Genomic DNA, 20,612 nt, shown 5'->3' on the forward strand with positions numbered 1-20,612 from the left:
GGTACTTTGATTTCCCTGCATTCCTAAAGATTTACAGAGCTGTGTGCCTTCCAGAAGGTGTGTGGTCTAAAATAAGGCTTAGTAATTCTGGACTTTTCTCCTTGCTTTCTTGGGTATCTGTAGGCATCATGCTGTCTACATAACCTCTTTTAGCTTTTTGGACCATCTAATCATCCAAGGTGGAAACCCTGGTGGCATAGTGGTTAAGATCGACAGCTGCTAACCGAGAGGTCAGCAGTTCGAATCCACCAGCTGCTTCTTGGAAGCCCTATGGGGCAGTTCTACTCTGTCCTATAGGGTCGCTATGAATCAGAATTGACTCGATGGCAATGGATTTGTTTTCTCTGGGGAATCATCCAAGGTAGAGACAGCACTTAGTGTTGCCTTTAGGGGAGTGTTATGGAAATTAATGATGAAATACCAAACACAAAACCAAACCCACTGCCATGGAGTCGATTCCGATGCATTTACCTTTCATTCTGCGCTTTCTGCTTTTTTAGGAGGAAAACACCTACACTTCCCGCCACTTCCTGCCCCCTTCCTCCCCCATTTTAATTTAGAGCGTGTAATAAAGTGCATATCACACTATAATGTGAAATAAACACCAAACAGGGAGTCCAGAAACACTTGGGATTCAATTCTAGTCCTGAAGGGAAGTCAAATGGAAACTCTGAGTAAATTTCTCTTTCCAATCAAATATTAGCCATGGACTAAATCATTTACTCTCACTTCCTCAGTTTGCCCATCTGTTAAATAGGAATTTACTAATAATGGTAGCTATATTTGCCAGTACGTTAGATGTATTCATTAGACAATAAAAGGGCTTTATATTCTGAGGATGGCACTCTTTTGGACTCAATACTGAAACACGAATGTATGGTAACTTCTCCAATTTAAAGGTTAATTATAACGAGACCCTGGGTGGTGCCATCAATTAATGCACTGGGCTACTAACTGAAAGGTTCGAAGTTGGAGTCCACCCAGAGGTACCTTGGAAGGAAGTCCTGGCAATCTACTTCTGAAAATTCAGCCATTGAAAACCCTATGGAGCATAGTTCTACTCTGACACACGTGGGGTCACCATGAATTGGAGTTGATACTGTGTACCTTTTATTTTTTAAACAAGGTCTCAATTCACTTTGAGAATTACTATAGCCTATTTTTTTTTTTTTTTTTATCTCTTGCCTGTCTTCTCTAATGGAGGGGACTGGTGATGTAGATTAATCCAACACAATAGTTAACCCAAAATCATTTATTTTTGGTTTAGAATACATGTAATTTTGTTGAAGTAACATCATAACACTTGTATTAGGCAAATGTTATATGAAATTTACAGCTCCATAAACTCAGACCAAATGGTGGCAGAAGGTAGCCCAGGAAAGAAATTAACATTTATTAATCAATTATTTGTGCCAGACATTTTTGTCATGTTATCTTGTGTTATCCCCAACATAAAACTTTGAGGAAGATGTTATTACTCCTGTGTTTGCAATTGAGGTAGCGCGGACTCAGTGAGGTTAAATAACTTGCCCAATATCACACAGCTAGAGTTATCTGAACCAGGGCATTGAACCCCAGTTCAATCCCCCAGTTCAAAAAAACCAAACTGAGAAGTTGCATTTCTACCAAGTTCCCAAGAAGTTATACAAATTCTCAGCAGGGGGTTGAACCAGAAAGAACTAGTTCTAAGCCTTGATTTGAACACAGGTTTTAAATCTGACCTCAGATTATCAACAAGTTCCTATAGTCTCCTGTAGGGGAAACCCATTGTCCTCGAGTTGATTCCAACTCATAGTGAACCTACGGAGACTCTGGTGGTGTAATGGTTAAGAGCTGTGGCTGCTAACCAAAAGATCAGCAGTTCAAATCTAGCAGGCGCTCTTTGGAAACCCAAGTGGGGCAATTCTACTCTTTCCTCTAGGGTGACTCTGAGTTGGCATAAACTGAGTGGCAGTAGGGGTTTGGTTTACAGTTTTTAGTGACCCTACAGGACAGAGCAGAACTGCCTGATAGGGTTTCCAAGGAGTGGCTGGTGGACTCGAACTACCGACCTTTTTGTAAAACATACTGAAATTAAAGCTTTACCACAGCTAACCCCCTGATTGGTTATCTACCATCAGATAATAGACTGATATTATACGTTTAAAACCATAGCGAAGTTGTGATTATTAAAAAGGTCTGAATTGAGTTTGAGAAGCAACGTTGATCCAGGTATCATTGCTTACATATGAAAATGGATATAGTGCCCTCTTGACTATACACTTCCTTCAAAAGGATAAACCAAAAAAACCAAACCTGTTGCCATCAAGTTGACTGATTCATGGTGACCCCATGTGTTAGAGAGTAGAACTGTTCCATAGGGTTTTCTTGGCTGTTACTTCTATGGAAGCAGGTCTCTAGGCATTTCTTTTGTGGCACCTCTAGGTGGGTTTCAGCTGTCAATCTTTAGGTTAGTAGTCAAGTGATTTATTTCTGATTGTACATTTTATGGCTATTTGGGGAAGACAAGTCATCATTTGTTGTTTGTATGGTAATTCAACCTGAGCTAACAATTATTGAGCTAAGCACTTGGCATGCAATAATTTGTTTAATTCTCATAAGAAACCTATAAAGTCACAATTATGAATCCATTTTACACGTGTGAAAACCAAGACTTAGAAAGGTTAGGTAACTTGTTCTATATGTTTAGTACACGGTATAGCTGGTGCTTAAACCCAGATTTTTCCGAAATAGGCTGCATGCCAGGTCAGCCAAAAAACCAATTGTTGAGTTCAATCCAACTCATGGTGGCCCCATGTGTTGTAGAGTAGAACTTCTCATAGGATTTTCAATGGCTATGACCTTATGGAAGTACATAGCCAGGCCTTTCTTCCACGGCACCTTTGGGTGAATTTGAACTGTCAGCTGTTTGTGCCACCAGGGACTCCATGTGCTAGGTACTGTATGTTCCTCATTAACTTTTGTAAGCTTCATCACAGAAGTTGTCATTGTTGCCATTTTTCAGATGAGGAAATAGAGGTTCTGAGATTTTACATGATACGCTGATGTATCAGGCTGTAAAGCCCGTGTATGACCCAGAATTGGGTTACCTCTGTGCAATTCTATGGAAGCTCTCTTGTTCACTTGCGGAATAAAATGGGGGGAAGTGCCTAAAACTTGCACAGTTTGCACCTTTAATCTTAGAGGTCTTTAGAAGCACTTTTTCCCCCCACCACCATCTAGAGATTTATCAAATCTCATTAGTTACTGTTAAAATAATGTGAGCAGAGCTCTTGGTTGTTAGCATATTTCTTCTTTACATTTTCTAAAAATGGCCCCAATTGTGAGTCACTCTCATTTATCAAAGAGGTTCACTGTATCTGTAGCATTTCTTTATTTTTTCCGTTTTCTATGAGACAGACCTTTGGCTGGAATATATTTTAATTCCATTTGACCCACTTTACTCCATGTTGCTTTGGATAAGTACAGGTTTCTTCTGAATTTGCTTATGGGGTTTGCAGGGAGGCAAGCTGAAGAGCGTGGACATTTGCAAACTGTATCTTCAAGTCTTAACTTAAATTCAGGAGGCAGATTTTAGGACCAAAATCTGGCCTCTGGTATACAGTATAGGGGACTTTAACATATGGGCTCAAGGTGGGTTCAACAGTTATGTAATTTGTTAGATCTTTCTGACTCTAGTGCTGCCTCCTCTGTGAAGCCTTCCTGGATTTCCCAAGCACATTCAGGATTCTTCTACTGGATTGCAGCCATCTGTTTTCCAAACAGACTGAGAGCTCCTGGAAGGCAAGACTGTGTCTCATTTATTTCTGTATCCTCACTATCTAGAAGATGGCTCGGCATCAGTCAATCTTTGTTGAACGACTGAACAAACAAGGGAATGAAGGAATGAATAAAAGATACATTACCTGCACAATTCAGGGTTGATTTAATTCCGAACTGCTGTTATCTCTTTCTAGGCAGTGCGGCGGTACTCCTGCCTGATGCAGAAGGGGTGGAATTGCAGTCTGCCCTTAAATATCTGTGAGTTGGAATCAACTCGATGGCAGTGGGGTTTTTGGTCTTAAACATCTTTGACTTCTGTTGATTACAGCCAGGTCCTTAAAATGATTTTTGCCCCAGTGACCCCTGGGTGGATCATCCTTCATTCACAAGAATGTTAACGTCTCTCCATCCTAGGAGCTAACCACTCATCATAGGGAATGTGCCCACATGTTACAGGTCAAAAACCAACTTTCTGGAAACCACATACGGGAGGCTACAGAGCCTCCCCAAATGTATATTTGGACTACTTTTTCTCAAAATACTGCTCTAGATGTTATTTTAAATCTTTCATTTTGAACCGTACAAGGAATCAGTTCCCGTGAATGTGAAGATCTGAGTATCCTTATAAAGGTTTTTGGAAAAAGCCCTTTTGTTTTCTGTTAGCACAGATGTGTGTTTTTAAAAACCACTATCTTTTTTTTTTTTTAATATCTTTGGCTTGTGATTATCTGGAAAATGCTGTCACTGTTATCAGATACTTGGATTGGGGGCCCGATGGGGCAGAGTGGGGGGCTGAAGGGGAACCAAAGTAAGATTTCCTTTGTTGGACTGGATTTTCAAATCCTTTGTTGAGTTGGAGCAAAGAGAAAGCCTTAGTTCAAACGCAGTAAACTCCATCTTCCAAGCCGAGGCATAAAAACAGCTGGACTGTTGCCTTCCTCCCCCCAAAATTCCACAATCTATAAATAAGCATTCCTAACATGGGCCCTTTTAGGCCAACTGTCAGCCTGTAGCTAATGTTTTACAGCAGAGTTATGAACCCCTAAAAATACAGGTTTGTGCCACAAACGATGGCAGGCCCATAAGTATAGCAACACTACTGGGCACCACTATAATAAGATGACGATTTCACCATCTAATACCTAAATCTCCATTAGTAAATTCCACAGCTCAGTAAGTTTGGTTCATTATCTTATTAGGTAAAAAGAGCAAGCTAGCGCACCCTGACCAAGTCAGCCCGTCCAGAATGCTAATAGATGTAGCACTAAATTATTCTCCTCTTTTAAAGAGTTGTGTTAGTGACATTTTGTTTTTATCAAGGAATGCAATTAGACTTCAGCCTTAATATCTCTGAGGCTGTCACATCCCTGAACTCCGCAGCACTGCTTGCCAGCCGCAATCAGAAATAACTCTGTCCCTTCAACTTAATGAAAAAGAAGTACTTGGCCATAAACTTGTAGTCATCCTCTATCCAATCATATTGTCTTGAGTAATTAAAATGATTAGCTTAATTAGCTTAATTAACTAAATTTGACTACAGGACATGGCCATATGGTGAAGCAAAACAAAGATGGGAGCTAATTAAAGTTAAAATAATGCAGGTTTTAATTAACTCAACCCCTAGGCATCAACATTTTCAAATTTATCCAAGCTGATAATTAAAAAGTCCTCTTGCCCAAGCAACATTTCTTCTCTGAGCTAATTAAATCTGGAAATGAATTAGCAACACGAAGCTCCAAATATTAATTCCTGCTAGAAGATGACTTCACTTCCTAATGAAATTAATTAGCTGCACTGGACTTTCAATCAGACGCCAAACGCTGTCCATGAACACAGACCTCATGTAATCTAGCGCAAGGATACACGCCCCGGGGCAAGAATTTACAATAGTAATGAACACTCTTTAACTGGGTGCCTCTCCTAATACACCATAGGAACATGAAGATCCCTTTGTGCCATGGGCTTCCTCTCCTGTTTAAACAAGTTGGTCTCCCAGATAGTGAAAAAGTAGGTTGCAAATAATATTACCTGTAGAGCATACTGCTTGCTACTGGACTGCAGACTGATCAGTTTAGTTCCGTGTTTGTGCGCATGTTTGTCTCATTCGTGTGTAAAAAGAAAGAGAAAATATCACATTAAACATTTGATGTAAGGGGGAGAATGTCCCAGGAGTCTTGTAGCTGGGCTTTTGATCTTCCTCTAACCAGCTGTGTGACCCCAGGCAAATCATTGCACCTCTCTGCGCATCTGTTTCGCCCTTTCAAAAGAAGGGGACCATGGACTCTCCAAAGTCCCTTCTAGCCCTAGAATTTTTTTGAAGGCATTCTCTGAAACTGGTTTGATTCTGACCAAGAGTGAGATGCCCCCTTCCAGCCCTGACACCCCTTCCATCCTATTATTAAAGGCAGCTAACCTTGCACCACTCCAGGGCAGAACGGCAATGATTCTCGTCCATGAGCGAAGCTAGTCACATGGAAAGGATACATTGTGGTAGTTACATTTCGGTGAAGTACCTGCTGGAAGGAAAGTTGAGATTTAAAGATACTTCAAGCCGGTATTAGCCACAGAGGAGCAGGGCTATTACCACAGCACTGTTCTTGCCGCCACAGATAAAGTTATGTCAGGGCTTCCATTATAAACCTCTGTTTCCAGGGATTTACAACTGGGCTGTAAAAATGCATCCCACATTGAATCTGGGCCCATAAAGGCCTGACCTGGGAATCACATTATGCATATTTCGATATAATCATCTATTCCCATAGCTGCACTCTTAATGGACGCACATGCTGGCCTATGCCAAGACAGAGGCTCTCAAACTTGCAATAAACAAGGACAAATATTTGGGTCATTTTTATGGGAGCGCAAAACCAGGAACTCACTGCTGTTTATGCTACTATGCTTTGGAGTTTCCCTGACGCCACTGTTACATTTCAAATTGTCTTCTGCATCAGATGAAGAATTTTAGTGCATTTTAGATATTGGAGATGACATTTCTGATTTTTTAAAAATATCTTCTCCCTTCTGGGATGTGGCAGGTTGTATTTTCCAAAGATGGCTACAACAGTATCTCCCATTCCACATACCCTTCCAGAACCTTACTACTCCTCATCAAGAGATGGAGTCTAATTTTTCTTCCCTTGAATCTGGACAAGCCAATGACTCACTTATAATCAATAAAATGTTCATCAAAAGAAGTGATGTTGTGTGACTTCTGAAGCTAGATCATAAAAGATGATGCAATTACTGCCTTGCTCTTTGAAATGCTTACTCTTGAACGCTTGAGCCTCCATATAAGCAGTCTAATGCCTGAGACTTCCATGTTGTAAGGAAGCCCAAATTAAACTTCATGGAGAAACTGGAGAGGCCTTGAGACTACATGAAGAGAGAGATATGCCTGGTCAGCTCTAGTCTGCCTGCAATTGCAACAGAGACCCTAAGCCTGGCCAAACCTTGCCCAAATTTCTGGCCCACAGAAACCGTGAGGAATGATAAAACGTTGTTTTAAGCCACCAAGTTTTGGGGGTAATTTGTTTTGCAACAGTCATAACCAGAGATAGTTGTTCCAGGTTCTGTTGTGTATTACCATTAAATGAATACATGATGAGGCAGCAAAATGTGGTATTAGCAGCTGGCCTGGATACCTAGACATCTGAGTCATTCTCCTGGCTGGCCCTTGGTTAGTAGTGAGACTTAGGATAAGTCACTTGATCTCTCTGGGCCTTTGCTGCCTTATCTGTCAAGTAAGTGGATTGAACTCTAGAGATACTGAAGTTCTCTTCCAGTTTTAATGATTTCATGGTTCTCATCTTTGAGCTTCTATCTATTAACAATTATAATGTCTATGTTTGAGGTATCTTTGCAGTAGAGTCACAGTGACCCTTTCTCATAATGGTATTGTCCAAAGGATATAATTTCCACAAAAAAAGCTCATGCTACCAAGCAATAATGGAAATATATTTGCAAAGTCATTCACCTGCTCTTTCAGTTCTCCAACTTTCCTCCTTATATCTTTGAACTCATTCATTCAACAAATATTACTGAGTAACTACTAGTGTCAAGCATTGTTCTAGGCTCTGGGGGAACAGCTGTGAATCAATAAAGCCAAACCCCTTGCTGTGGAACCAATTTCAACTCATAGCGACCCTGTAGGACAGAGTAGAACTGCTCCATAGGGTTTCCAAAGAGTGGCTGGTGGGTTCGGCTGCCGACCTTCTAGTTAGAAGCCATAGCAGCTGTGAATAAGGCACAAATAATTCCTGCTTCTATGGCGCATACAAAAATAATGCAATAAAGAGAGGAACAAGATACTTTTAGACAGTAATACTTTCTACAAAGGCAGTAGAACCTACTGCGAGTGGTGTGCTACTTTGGTTTAGTGGCCAAGGAAGGATTCTCTGATTAGGTGATTTTGAGCTGAAACCTGAGCAATAGAAAAAGCTGATATAAGAATGTTCCAGCTGAGGGCACAGCAAGAGCAAAGGGCCTGAGGCTGGAACAATGGGGTGTGTTAAGGAAGAGAAAGAAAGAAGGCCACTGTGACTGGAACAAAGTGAACAAGGGAGAGGGAGCATTGTTTAAGGGCAGAGGTTTGGAAGGGTAGGCAGAGGCTGGATCTAGTAGGGTCTTGTAGGCCATTGTAAGGCATCTGGATTTTATTCAAAGTGCAAAGTAAAGAGCTTTTAGAAGTGCAGTGATATGATCTGATTGATGTTTTTAGAAGTTCACTCTGCTTTCCATGCCAGTGATCTGTTTGATGGTTTCTAAGAGGTGGTTTCAGCACACCTTGACCACACTGGCCGATGGTACTAGGTCGGTCTGCTGAGCCCCAGAGGGAGGAGGATGAGCCTGGAAGCCAGAGGAGGCACCATCTAAGCGAGACCTGAAGAATGCATGGGAATTAGGAAGGTGGTGAGGAAGCATGGCTTGTCTTTAAGGACCCACAAATACTGACAGTGAATGGAGTACCGGATGCAAGGGAGGGGGAAAGGAGACTGGAGAGAAGACAGGAGTCGGATCACAAAAAAGCTTCATAACCCAAACTAGGGAGATTGGATTTAATCCTGAAGGCAATGGGTTTCTGATGACACGATGAGATTCTCTCTTTAGCTGCTATGTGGACGATGATTAAAGTGGGCAGAACCGGAAGCTGGAAGACAGGCTAGAATTGTAGCAGTTATCAGGGAAGAGATGACAGTGACTTGGAGCAGGCCATTGGCAGTGGGAACGGAGAAACTTAGTTGAGTTTGAGAGTGGCGCAAGGGTTTGCTTTCAGCTACTAACCGTAAGCTTGGTGGTATGGAAGAAAGGCAAGATTATAGCCAAGAAAATACTGTGGAACTCAGTTCTACTTTGTAATGCATGGGGTTACCGTGAGTCATAACTGACTTGACAGCAACTGGTTTGGTTCTGTTTTTCTTTGAGGTTTAGAAGCAATAGGACCTGGAGATTAACTGTATGTGGGGAAGGGAAGGAGAGTGGAGTGGAGGATGGTGCAGAGTAACTGGGTGGATGGAGAGGCAGGTTTCTCCGGCCTTCATGCTTTGAACACCATTCAGAGGTGGAAAGGGGATTCTGGGCCTAAAGTGAAGCAACCCCTTTTGGCCCTTCTGTCTTTGGTAAATACCCACCAGGTTGCTGCCAGTATTATTGGACACTGGGGTAGGGGACAGGAAAAGGAGGAAAGAGAAGAAAGTAGGATATCTTTCTTGATGAAGATGTCTTAACAATGAGCAAAAAGATTTTCCAGTGTTTGTATCTGAAGTGAAAGAACTTAAATTTACATAGCCCCTAATGTTTTCTAGCTGCTAAATCCAGTTCTTCTCCAAGGATCGTCATTAGGGTCTTCCTATAACAGCAACATGTAAAATGGAGACTCTTTACGTCTGTTGTCTTCAGAAAACTTCAGTCCAACAACAATCACTGCGACCTGCTCTGTGCCAAGCTCCAGAGAGACCAAGAGTGGCCAGACGAGGACATAAAAACCCGCAAAAATCACTGTGCTTTGTGTATCCTCTGCCTCCCACCCTCTCCCCATCCTTGGTCTCCTGTCCTCTCCTGGCATCTTGTCACTCTTCTTTTTAATAGTTTTTGAAAAGTTAACAGAGTGAAAAAGACAAGATTTAGGCACACATCAAAAAGAAAGCGTATAAATATATATCTTGCAGCTTCAGCAACTTGGGTTTTCGTCAGTTTTGTTCAAGTCAGAGAAACTGAAAAAGCAAAAGCAAAACAGAGAGGCATGTCTCAGGTCAACCCTCAGTCCTGTTTTGAGAAAAGTCTTTCTCATTCAGGAGTTAAAAATGCTGGAGCCATCGCTACTAATGAAATGACAAGAATGGGGCCCTTTGTCATTGATTGCACATGGTCTTCCAGAGATCTCTATCTTTTTCAGTGCATGGCCAGCAAAACTAGGAACTACTACGGCAAGACATTTTTTTTTAGCCTTTATATAAATTATAATCCAGTCATCCAGGGTAGGGTTTTATAATCAGACAGACTTCATTTTGAACCCCAACTCTGCCACCACTCAGTAGCTGTGTGATATCTTGAGCAGTGTTACTTAACTATTCTGAGCCTCAGTTTCCTCATCTCTAAAGTGGGGATGATCAGGGTACCTACCTTGTAAAGCAGTATTTAGTAGTTAAGAGTACAGTTGCTGGGTTCCTACCTTAACTCTGTCATTTATTAATTGTGTGGCCTTAGGCAAGCTACTTCACCTCTCTGACCCTCAGTTTTGTCTTTTGTAAAATGGGAGTAATTATGGGACCCATCTCATTCGGTTGTTAGGAGGATTGTAAAGGACTTAGAATCCAGTTGTATGGAGGGACCAGTCTATGAAGTGGACCCCCACAGAAGGACTAACACATACCAAGCACTACTTCAGTGTTTGCTAAATAATAAAAAGGGCTTTTGGAAGGATTAAGTAAGGTCTGACAGAGACTGAAGGAACCCCAGACACTATGGTCCTAAGACACCCTTATGACCTGGAACTAAAGCCATCCCCGGAGACCACCTTCCAGCCAAACAATAGTCAAGCCCTTAAAAATAAATAATAATACCCAAGAGGAACGTGCTCCTTAGAACAATCAATTATATAAGATCAAAAGGGAAATATTTGCCCCAAAGCAAAGATGAGATGGCAGGAAGGGGTAGAAAATCAGGATGAAAGGAAATGGGGAACCCAGGGAGGAAGTGGGGAGAGTACTGACACATTGTGGGGAATGAAACCAAGGCCATGAAATACTTTATGTACAAACTATTGAATGGAAATCTAATTTGCTTTACAAACTTTCACCTAACGCACGATTGAATTAATTTAAATTAAAAAAGTGTGTATAAAGTAGAGTGTCTTTGTAACTCCATCCCCCTATTCCTCCTCTTCATCTCTTGCCTGTCTTAGAACTGGGCACCTGGTCAGTCTTGAGTACGTATTTACTGGTGATAGTTTAATCGACTCCAAAAAACATGTGGCTCTCTCTGGGCTTTAAGGTTTATATTCTTTGTAAGTGGAAGCTGGTACTGATTTTAGAGTCTTGTGAGGGTAGATATGATTGTCCTTATTTACCAACATTTACTTGGGCTGGTGTCTGGGACACCCAAAATATGTTACGAATCAGGGGATAAGATCTGCAGTACTGTATAGATTACTCACTAATTTGACATTTGGGGAATTTTTGCAAAATGTTAGGGAACATTTGACAAGATGCAAATTGCTATATCCATAAAGTACATTTGACTCTGAGGATGGGTGGCACTCTCCCCTGATGTGGTTACATCCACTTCTAGCACCAGCTGTTGGAACCTGACAAAGTGGCTTGTTTTGTTTTTGCCTCCTGAAGGAGGGCATGTGGGAATTTTGCTCTGAAAATGATAATAACTAAAATTCACTGAGGTGTCAGGTGTCTTGACAGCTTTTGTCTCATTTAATCTTCACTGTAATGCTATGAGGTAAGTATCACTAGCATCTCCATTTTTCTAGTGAGGAAACTGAGGTTCAGAGAGGTTAAGCAACTTGCCTAAGGCCACAAAGCTCTGAAGTTCCTAAACTAGAATTTGAACCTGTCATTGCTTGTCTTCAAAATCAGGGTTCCAATCCAACAGGCTTGTTTCCCACACCACTGGAGCATCAGCACACTCAGGCTGGGTTCTCCTACCATTAGGAGGGGTGGGGGAGTGGAAAATGTCTTGCTAAGTCCTTAGTCTTAAACAACTGGGCAGCATCTGTGGGCATGAAACTGTTCTACACTGTTTCATACTGAGTTCTGAATTAGTGGGTAATCTAGAGCTTTGAAGAGCTTTCTCTTATCTTGACATTGTTTTCAAAGTCACACAAGGAAGACTGTGTTAAAGGGAACATGAACTGCCCTCCCAGGCCCCCATCCTCAGGCGCGGTTATCGCCCTTGCATTTTTTTTTGGCATCGTACCATACCACTGAGACTTACCATCCCCTGTCAGGCAGATTTTGGCCCCACTTCGTGTCAGCTCCATGAGAACAAAGAGGGCATGTGTGTAGGATGTGAGTGTGAGGAATACAGGATGACCAGGAAACAGGGGTAGGGCCTTTGGAGAAAACCTGACTCCTGGGGGATGGCTCTTGGGGGAACCCAGTTGTATGGAGGAACCCTTCCAAGAAGAAGGTCCCCAGAGAAGCACTCCACAAGTCACAAGAGATCAGCATATAAATGTCTCCTGATTCCAGAGGCCACTCTAAAGGCAGATTCTTTGGTTACCATTTTAAATGAAAGAAAAATAATATATTTCACAGGAGGTATGAAACTCCTCCACCATGCATCTGTCAGTTCCTTGTACTGTGGTAGTTTGCGTGATGCTGTGATGCTGGAAGCTATGCCACCAGTATTTCAAACAACAGCACGGTCACCCATGGTGGACAAGTTTCAGCAGAGCTTGCAGACTAAGACAGACTAGGATGAAAGGCCTGGCGATCTACTTCTGCAAATTAGCCAGTAAATACCTTATGGATCACAACAGAATATTGTCCAATATAGTGCTAAATGATGAGCTCCCTAACACTCGAAGTACACAGTGGCTGCAAAAGTGAACTGGAGCATACCAACAATCTCCAAGAGGTGCAGGACTGGGCAACATTTTGTCCTGTTGCATGTGGGGTCACCATGAATTGGAGCTGACTCGATGGCAATTAACAACAGTAAGAAACTCCTACGACTTCGGATAAATTTCGTGATAACTGCTCTTCAGTATCTTTATGTAGGTATGTCAGGCCTGCCCAAATGAACGGTAAGTTTCTCAAGGCAGATACTGTACGCTCTGTGCTCTTTGCTCTTCTCAAAGCGCGTGGTAGCGTTGTGCCATGTGGTAAATGTTTAATAAACATCAGTCGAAATGAAAGTGATCCCTGCAACAAAATTCATCCCGTAAATGTTACTACTTTATGCTTTAAGTACTAACATTGCCTAAGTTGTAGGAGCTTTTAGACCAGGTTTTAAAAAAAAAAAAAAAATGAAATGATGCTATTAAAAACAGAAATAATATAGTGATGCACTTTAAGTATCTGGAGCAAAAAAACTAGGACAGAGGTTCCCCATTTTTTTTTGCTCATGAAAATTCTTTGTTAATGCAAAAAAATCTTCATGGACACCTCGTAATAGTTATACTGTTAATGTCTATTACTTGGATAAAAACACAGTAACAAAATGCTTTTTCATGAAGTTTTATTCATCCTTGTCGCCGTTGCTAGTTGCCATTGAGTGGCCCTGACTGATGGTGACCCCTTGCACAACAGAACAAATACTGTACCATCCCCACGATCAGTTTTGGATTGGACCCTTGTGATCCGTAGGGTTTTCACTGGCTGAGTTTCAGAAGTAGGCTGCCAGGCCTTTCCTTCTAGTCTGTCTTAGTCTAGAAGCTCTGCTGAAACTTGTTTAGCATCACAGCAACACAGAAACCTCCACTGACAGACAGGGGGTGGCTGAGCATGAGAAGTGTTACCCAGAATCAAACCCGGGTCTTCCGCATGGTACCACCACTGCCCCTTTGGTTAATCAACACATCTATAAACTTCAAAGAGAAGACAGCAGTACAGTTTGCAGTGCTCACACTGATTTGGACAATGACTTCACGAGCTCCTGGGGGCCCATTGCCCCAATTTGGGAACTGGTAGACCAGAGGTGTGGAGGCATTTGGTTTCTGTTCCTCTTCCTCCATTTTCTCTTCTAACAGAGTTGAAAACCAGGGCAATGTTAACAGCTGCAACTCAATTAAGAGTTCTAATGCCAAGTGCAAACTGGTGGATGGATGGGTTTATTTTTTCTGGGACTTAATTACTGTAGAAGTGGTCCAAATAAAACTGACCCCAGTTGAAGTCTCATCGTACATTGTCCAAATGGACACCTAAATTTCATCCTCAGAGACAAAGAGACAGCTTGGGCTAGTGAATAAAACACCGTTCTAGTTATCTGGAGGCCTTGGCACTATGTCTTCGTCTGTTTCTGATTGGCTGGCCAAGCCAATTCTGCTCTCTGGAGTGCTCTAAACTCATCTGTAAAATGGGAAGATTGAATTAGATGGCCTCAAAAGTCCCTTCCAGATTTTGTATTCTACAGATCCCCAGCAATGACACTGAAAGCACCCAAGTCATCTTGCCAGGTGCCACCCAGCTTCTCATAATGCTGAGTCACTACTTGTGTCGACTAGCTCCTCAAGAACTGTGCTCCAAACATTGCTCTGGGTCCCTCTGGAGAGAGGGCCTTCCTTTTTGGTGTCCTATTATTAACCTTTTTCCAAGCGCTATTTTCCAAGTTTAGGTCTGCTCATCAGAGTTGGACTGTTTGGATTATTGCCCAACCTGTTCTCTGAGCCTGATAGCACATTCATTACTCCCTACCCATGGTTTCTGCTAAATGACCTCGTTAGTGCTCTAATTACATGTTGCTCTTTGAGAAAGCTGGGGGTGGGGGTGGATGAGTTAAGGAAGGCTGAGTACTGAGATGGAGTACATTGTAAACATACTGAATGACGCCTACCTTCCCCTGGCCTGATTACCCATGGGGAGCTGGAAGGGAAGCTTTATGCTCTTTCCTTTTCTCTTTTTCTTTACACATTAGAAGACAACAATAATACATACCAAATGTGTTGGTGGTAGTTGATAATACATGAATATGAAAGCTGGAGGGTGAAATTTTTACAACTTAATTTATGTGGAACCAGAGAATGAAAAAAGCCTGGGGGGAAATAAGACAATTTTTTTTTGAGTACCTACTATGTGCCAGGCTCTTTAGGTAAGTTTTCTTTTATGTTGCCCAAAACCCTATAGGTTAGTTGTTATTTGTTTAATTTACTAATGAAGAAGCAGGCTCAGGGAGATTTAACTCTTTCCTAAGGTTACAAAGCACATATGTGGCAGAGTTGGGAATTGAACACAGGTGTCTCTGACTCCAAAATCCCAGTAATTCACGCTACCTCTCCATACATGCACTCACTCACTCACTCACTCACTCACTCACTCACTCACTCACTCACTCACTCACTCACTCACTCACTCACTCACTCACTCACTCACTCACTCAACAGATATTCTCTGACCTCTATTCTATGACAAAGTATAATCATATAATTTCAGAGTTTCTATATTACTATTTCAAACTTAATTTTACAAATTTCTCTGATGACTCTAAACTTGGTGTTGTCTTCTATTATAGTTTTCTCTGTCCTCTTGGGTGTCTTAGACTTCTGCTTTGGGGTCAGATAACACATCTGAGATTCAGGGTGCTGGGAGGTATATTTAAAGATTTTCCTAAGCGAACTTCTTATTGTCACTTAAGGAACCAGAGTCAGTGATTTGTTGAAGTTATGAACTCGGGCCTGTTCTTTTTACTGTCCTACACTAAGAGATAACAAGAGTATAGCTGAACTTACTTGGTGTGTTGAAGGATTGTGAGCTATAACGAAGATGAAGAATTTCAGATACTTTATGAGACAGTTCACCTAGGATGGTGTGTAACATGACTGGAAAGGTGCTGTACATCTCGTACACAAAGGCTGATGACTACTTTAACTTAAGCCTGTTAACTGCAGAACTGCACGGGGGCAACATTTAATGGAGGAGAACCCATCTGGATCTTCCAAACTGGATCTCTGAAGTCTGCAGTGTTTTCCTTGAGGCTTCCTTTTGGGTGGTGTTCAGGGGAACTAACTCATTGCCACTGAGTGGATTCCAACTCAGCAACCCTATCGGGCAGAGTAGAACTGCCCCATAGAGTTTCCAAGGCTGTAATTTTTAATCATTATGGAAGCAGACTGCCACATTTTTCTCCCATGGAGTGGCTGGTGGGTTCAAACTGCCAACCTTTCAGTTAGTCACTAAGTGTTTAACCACTGTACCCCCAGGGCTCCTCTAAGGGGAACTGTTGTTGTATGCTGTCAAGTCAAATTTGGCTCACAGCGATCCTATAGGACAGGGTAGAACCGTCCCATTGGGTTCCTAAAGAGCAGTTGGTGGATTCAAACTGCTGACCTTTTGGTTAGCAGCCTGAGCTCTTAACCACTTTGCCATCAGGGCTCCTAAGGGGAACTAGTGGAGTCAAATCTTTCACTTGTCCCTGTGGAATTCTGTCTGCCACAGTTTTCTAGAAGTGGCAAATGCCATATGTTGAGTGATGAGACATGTCTGCACTTAGGACAAAATAAACGATGTGATCATAATATTAACAGGATGCAACTTTAACCAAGTGATGAACTTTCTTAAAATAGGGGCCTTACCCATCTGATTACTAATTAGTATTTCAACATTAACTTGGAATTTTGCAAGCAAGTGTCTTAAAAATGTAAGCGTTGTTTGTTTGACAGACTGTCAAGACACATGAGCAGGCTTAATGTATTAGTTTATTCTATAGCAATCAACTTGTTATTATAATTAAAAGAAAACCAGAAAAATAAGATTCACAGTCAAATCAGCCATAGGAAGGAAAAAAAAAAAAAAGAAAAAGGCAAAACCTTTGAGCTGTTCCCTGAATCTATGTTTGCTGAATTGGGGGTGTGAAACAGCAGGAAACCATTACTGCATGTGATCATAGTTTTAATGATTCCACTAAAATATAATAAACCTACAATATGTATGCCTGGAAATAAATTATAGATCCCATAGTAAAAGGCAGCTCCTTATTCAACGTTTATCAATTCGGGAGAACTGCTCCCTTCTTCTGCAAGCAAGTCATTAAGTTGCATGCTTCACCACAGAGTAACTTTTGGAAGAATTATTCAAACCTTCTAAAGCAATTTGCTTGCATTCCTCTTGTATTTTTAATAGCCAAAAACACACACAGGAGATGCAAATATACCTCTAGAATTTTTGAATGACTGGACAAAGCAGTGTTAAAAATTCAACAGCACTAATTACTAGCTGAGCAGTATAAAAACCTCTGAATAAATGTCAGTTTAGGAGATAAGCTCTTATCTTAATCTAATGACTCCACAGACTTAATTTGTCAGGCCAGCCTAGTTGATGAAAAACAGGTTTCTATTCTCCAGCATTAGCAGGAACATCTTTCCACATCTCTGAAGTTGGATAGTAATACCATCAGTGTCATTCTGTAAAAATCTTGTGACCAAGCCAATTTCATTCCTATTGTCCTGTTACACTAATTAAAGTTGTCCCACCCATTGGTCAAATATCTAAAAGTGAAGCCAATGTATTTTTAGATTTGCTACATTTTGAACTAATCACCCTCAACTCCCCATGTTTTGTGCCTTTTTTTTCTCTCTGGTAGTGCTGGGACATCAGGGACTACATATCTTCATGTGGAAAAGCTGAGGTTTCCAGAGAAATCCAGTAGTAGAAGAGCCCATTAGATGAGAGGCATGGTAGTAGAGTCGGTAAGAGTGTAGGCTCAGAGACAGAAAGACCTAGGGGAAATTTTCTTTCTGTCACTTACAAGCTATGTGACTTTGGGTAAATTTCTTAAGTCTTCTTAGCCTCAGTTTAATCATCTCTAAAATGGAGGATAATAATGAATATTGTGAGGATTAGAGAAAATAATACATGTTAAGTACTTAGCAGTGCTTGACCCTTAGTACTGAAGATAGTTTAGTCATTCATTTACTTACTCATCCATCATTCATTCGTTCATTTATTCTATCAACAAATACATATTGAGTCCTACCCAGAATGCAGCACGTGCTAGGTGCCATAGGGTTGCTATGAGTCAGAATTGACAGCAATGAGGTTGAGAGTTTTTGAGGTGTTATAGGGAGCCCTGGTGGCGCAGTGGTTAAGAGCTTGGCTGTTAACAAAATGGTCGGCAGTTGGAATCCACCAGCTGCTCCTTGGAAACCCTATGAGGCAGTTCTACTCTGTCCTGTAGGGTCTCTATGAGTCAGAATCGACTCTACAGCAATAGGTGAGAGAAGTATTATAGGGGATATGAAGGGCCAAGAGGCAGGACCCTTATTCTTGTAGGACTTTGGATGAACTTCCTGCCAGAGGAAGCCCAAGACAGACTTAATCAGCAGAACTCATTACACCTGGGAAGGAAATTCCACAGAAGAATTACCATGACTTTCCACTTAAACTTCCTTGTGAACCCTGTTGGGAGCTCACCTACAGTGGAAATGTAAAGTCTGTCCCAGAGGTCTGTTATGCAGATGACATGAGATAAAGGATGGTGGACAGATGAATGTTGGTGGACTCTCAGTTCCTTGCCTCTCTTATCCCTATGACCCAGAATCCCTGTGTATGGTACACCATGTATGGTAAACTCTCTTCTGTCTGGTTTCATCCCGTTCCTGTCAATGTAATGTCCTTCCCAGCAGCCCATACTCCCTCTGCTAACTCCCCTCCTAACTACTTGCCTTGCCCTATATTGATTCTCCTCCTCCATATTGATTCTTTTTTCTCTTGTGATATCACTCAGAGATATTTGTTGTTTCTTTGATTTCGTCAACTTAATGGAAACTGATTGCACCATTTCTTTCAAATGTAAAGTACCATGCACACACTTAAAGAAGTATGTATAAAGAGTCTGTTATGCACTAGAAACTCCACTAGGTACTGTTGTTGTTGGGTGCCATCAAGTAGTTTTCGACCCCACGTGACAGAGTAGAACTGCCCCATAGGGTTTTCTGGGCTGGAATCTTTACAGAATCAAACTGTCAGGTATTTCTCCTGCAGAGCCACTGGGTGGGTTTGAACCTTCAACCCTTCCGTTAGCAGCCAAGCACTTAACCATTTGTGCCACCAGGCCTCCTCCCATTAGGCATTAAAAAAAGAAAAAGGTTGTTTTCAAGTTGATTCTGACTCTTAGTGACCCTATAGGGCAGAGTAGAATGGCCCCAAAGGATAGGATTTCTTTACAAAAAGCAGACTGCCACATCTTTCTTCTGTTGAGTGGCTGGTGGCTCTAAACCACTGACCTTTTGGTTAGCCAAGCTCTTAACCGCTGCATCAACAGGGCTCCTTCCATTAGGCATTAGGGTCGCCAAAATATGTTAAGATGCAGCCCTTACCAGTTGGGAACTTCACAGAGACTTGGTAAGTGCTGTGACAGAGGTGCTAGAGTACAGTGGGGGAGGGGGATTCAACTCAGACTGAGAAGTCAGAGAAGGTTTTCCAGAGGAGGTGACTCTTGGGCTTAATTCTGAAAAATAAGGACTCAACTGGGTAAAGATATAGGAAAGGGAATTCTAGGTTGAGAAATCAGCAAATGCGGATGAAAGGAAGTAGTTCAGCAGGAGAGTGAAGTGCCTGGGAGAAAGAGGGTGGAGATGAAGGATCATAAATGTCTTATGTGATGAGTAGTTAAAATTTCATCCTGAAAATGATAGGAGCCATTGATAAATCTTAAGCAATGTGTTAATTCTCATAATTTCACCATACTTCATCTCATGTCTTGGAACCAGAGAGGGGTTCCCGACAGTGTTCTTCTGGTTCTCCTCACCACTTTCATGCTCTCTGATAGTGATTATACTGTCTTCCTCCCACTTTGCAGCTGACAGATTCTTTGAGCACCATGGCACCTTGCTCTCAGCATCCCTCCCCACCTGGCCTCTCGTCTCACCAATGACTCCCGTGATGACTCCCATCTCATAGCTCTTTAGCTTCCTCTGCTCTTTCACTCTGCTTTCACCCTACTTCGCCTCGGCAAACTTTTTCTACAGTTACATCCAGAGCTGCTCAGCCTTTGACTCCTCCAGAAGTGACATTCTCATCCCAAATCACCATCTTTTACACTTCTAGCTTCCGTCCCACAAAGCCTGCTCTTCACCCTCACTGAGATACCTCTTACTTGGTCCTAAAGCCTCTTCTTGGCCTTATTTCCCATTCTACCTAGTCAAAATCCCATGGTAATTTCTTTCACCAACAATGTGAATCCCCTCCCATCTCAATCTTCAACTTCACCCATTCACTTTACCAGCTGGAGAAATAGAATAACCTTGCCTATTAATTGCAGTTATCGCCTGTGGTGTCTGGTTTTACCTTGCACTCTCAGTATTGCTCCTTTCCTCAACTTCAATAGACTTTCTTTGACATTCCTTACTGACAACACTGTTTCAGACTATTGCTGTTTGTAGGAGGCAGGTGTGGTGGGCTTGCTTAGTGTACCTTGGGAGCTGTCCTCTAGGCAACTGTTTTTGAGCATGTAGCCTGTCTTTTGTCCCCAACCCTGACAGATGTTTGGACAAAAGGTAGACAGCTGATACTCAATTCCGAGTGAGCCAATCTCTTGACTGACCATTGGCCGATCAGGTTTTTCTCTTGACAGTTTGCTCCTGTATCATTTAAATGGACTGCAATTTATTTGAGCTACCTCCAATGGGTTTCTATTATTTCTGACAAAAAGCTTTGATGTGCCACCCCAGATCTCAAGTCTCAATG

The sequence above is a fragment of the Elephas maximus genome, chromosome 3, assembly GCF_024166365.1.
Source record: "Elephas maximus indicus isolate mEleMax1 chromosome 3, mEleMax1 primary haplotype, whole genome shotgun sequence".
NCBI lineage: Eukaryota > Metazoa > Chordata > Mammalia > Proboscidea > Elephantidae > Elephas > Elephas maximus.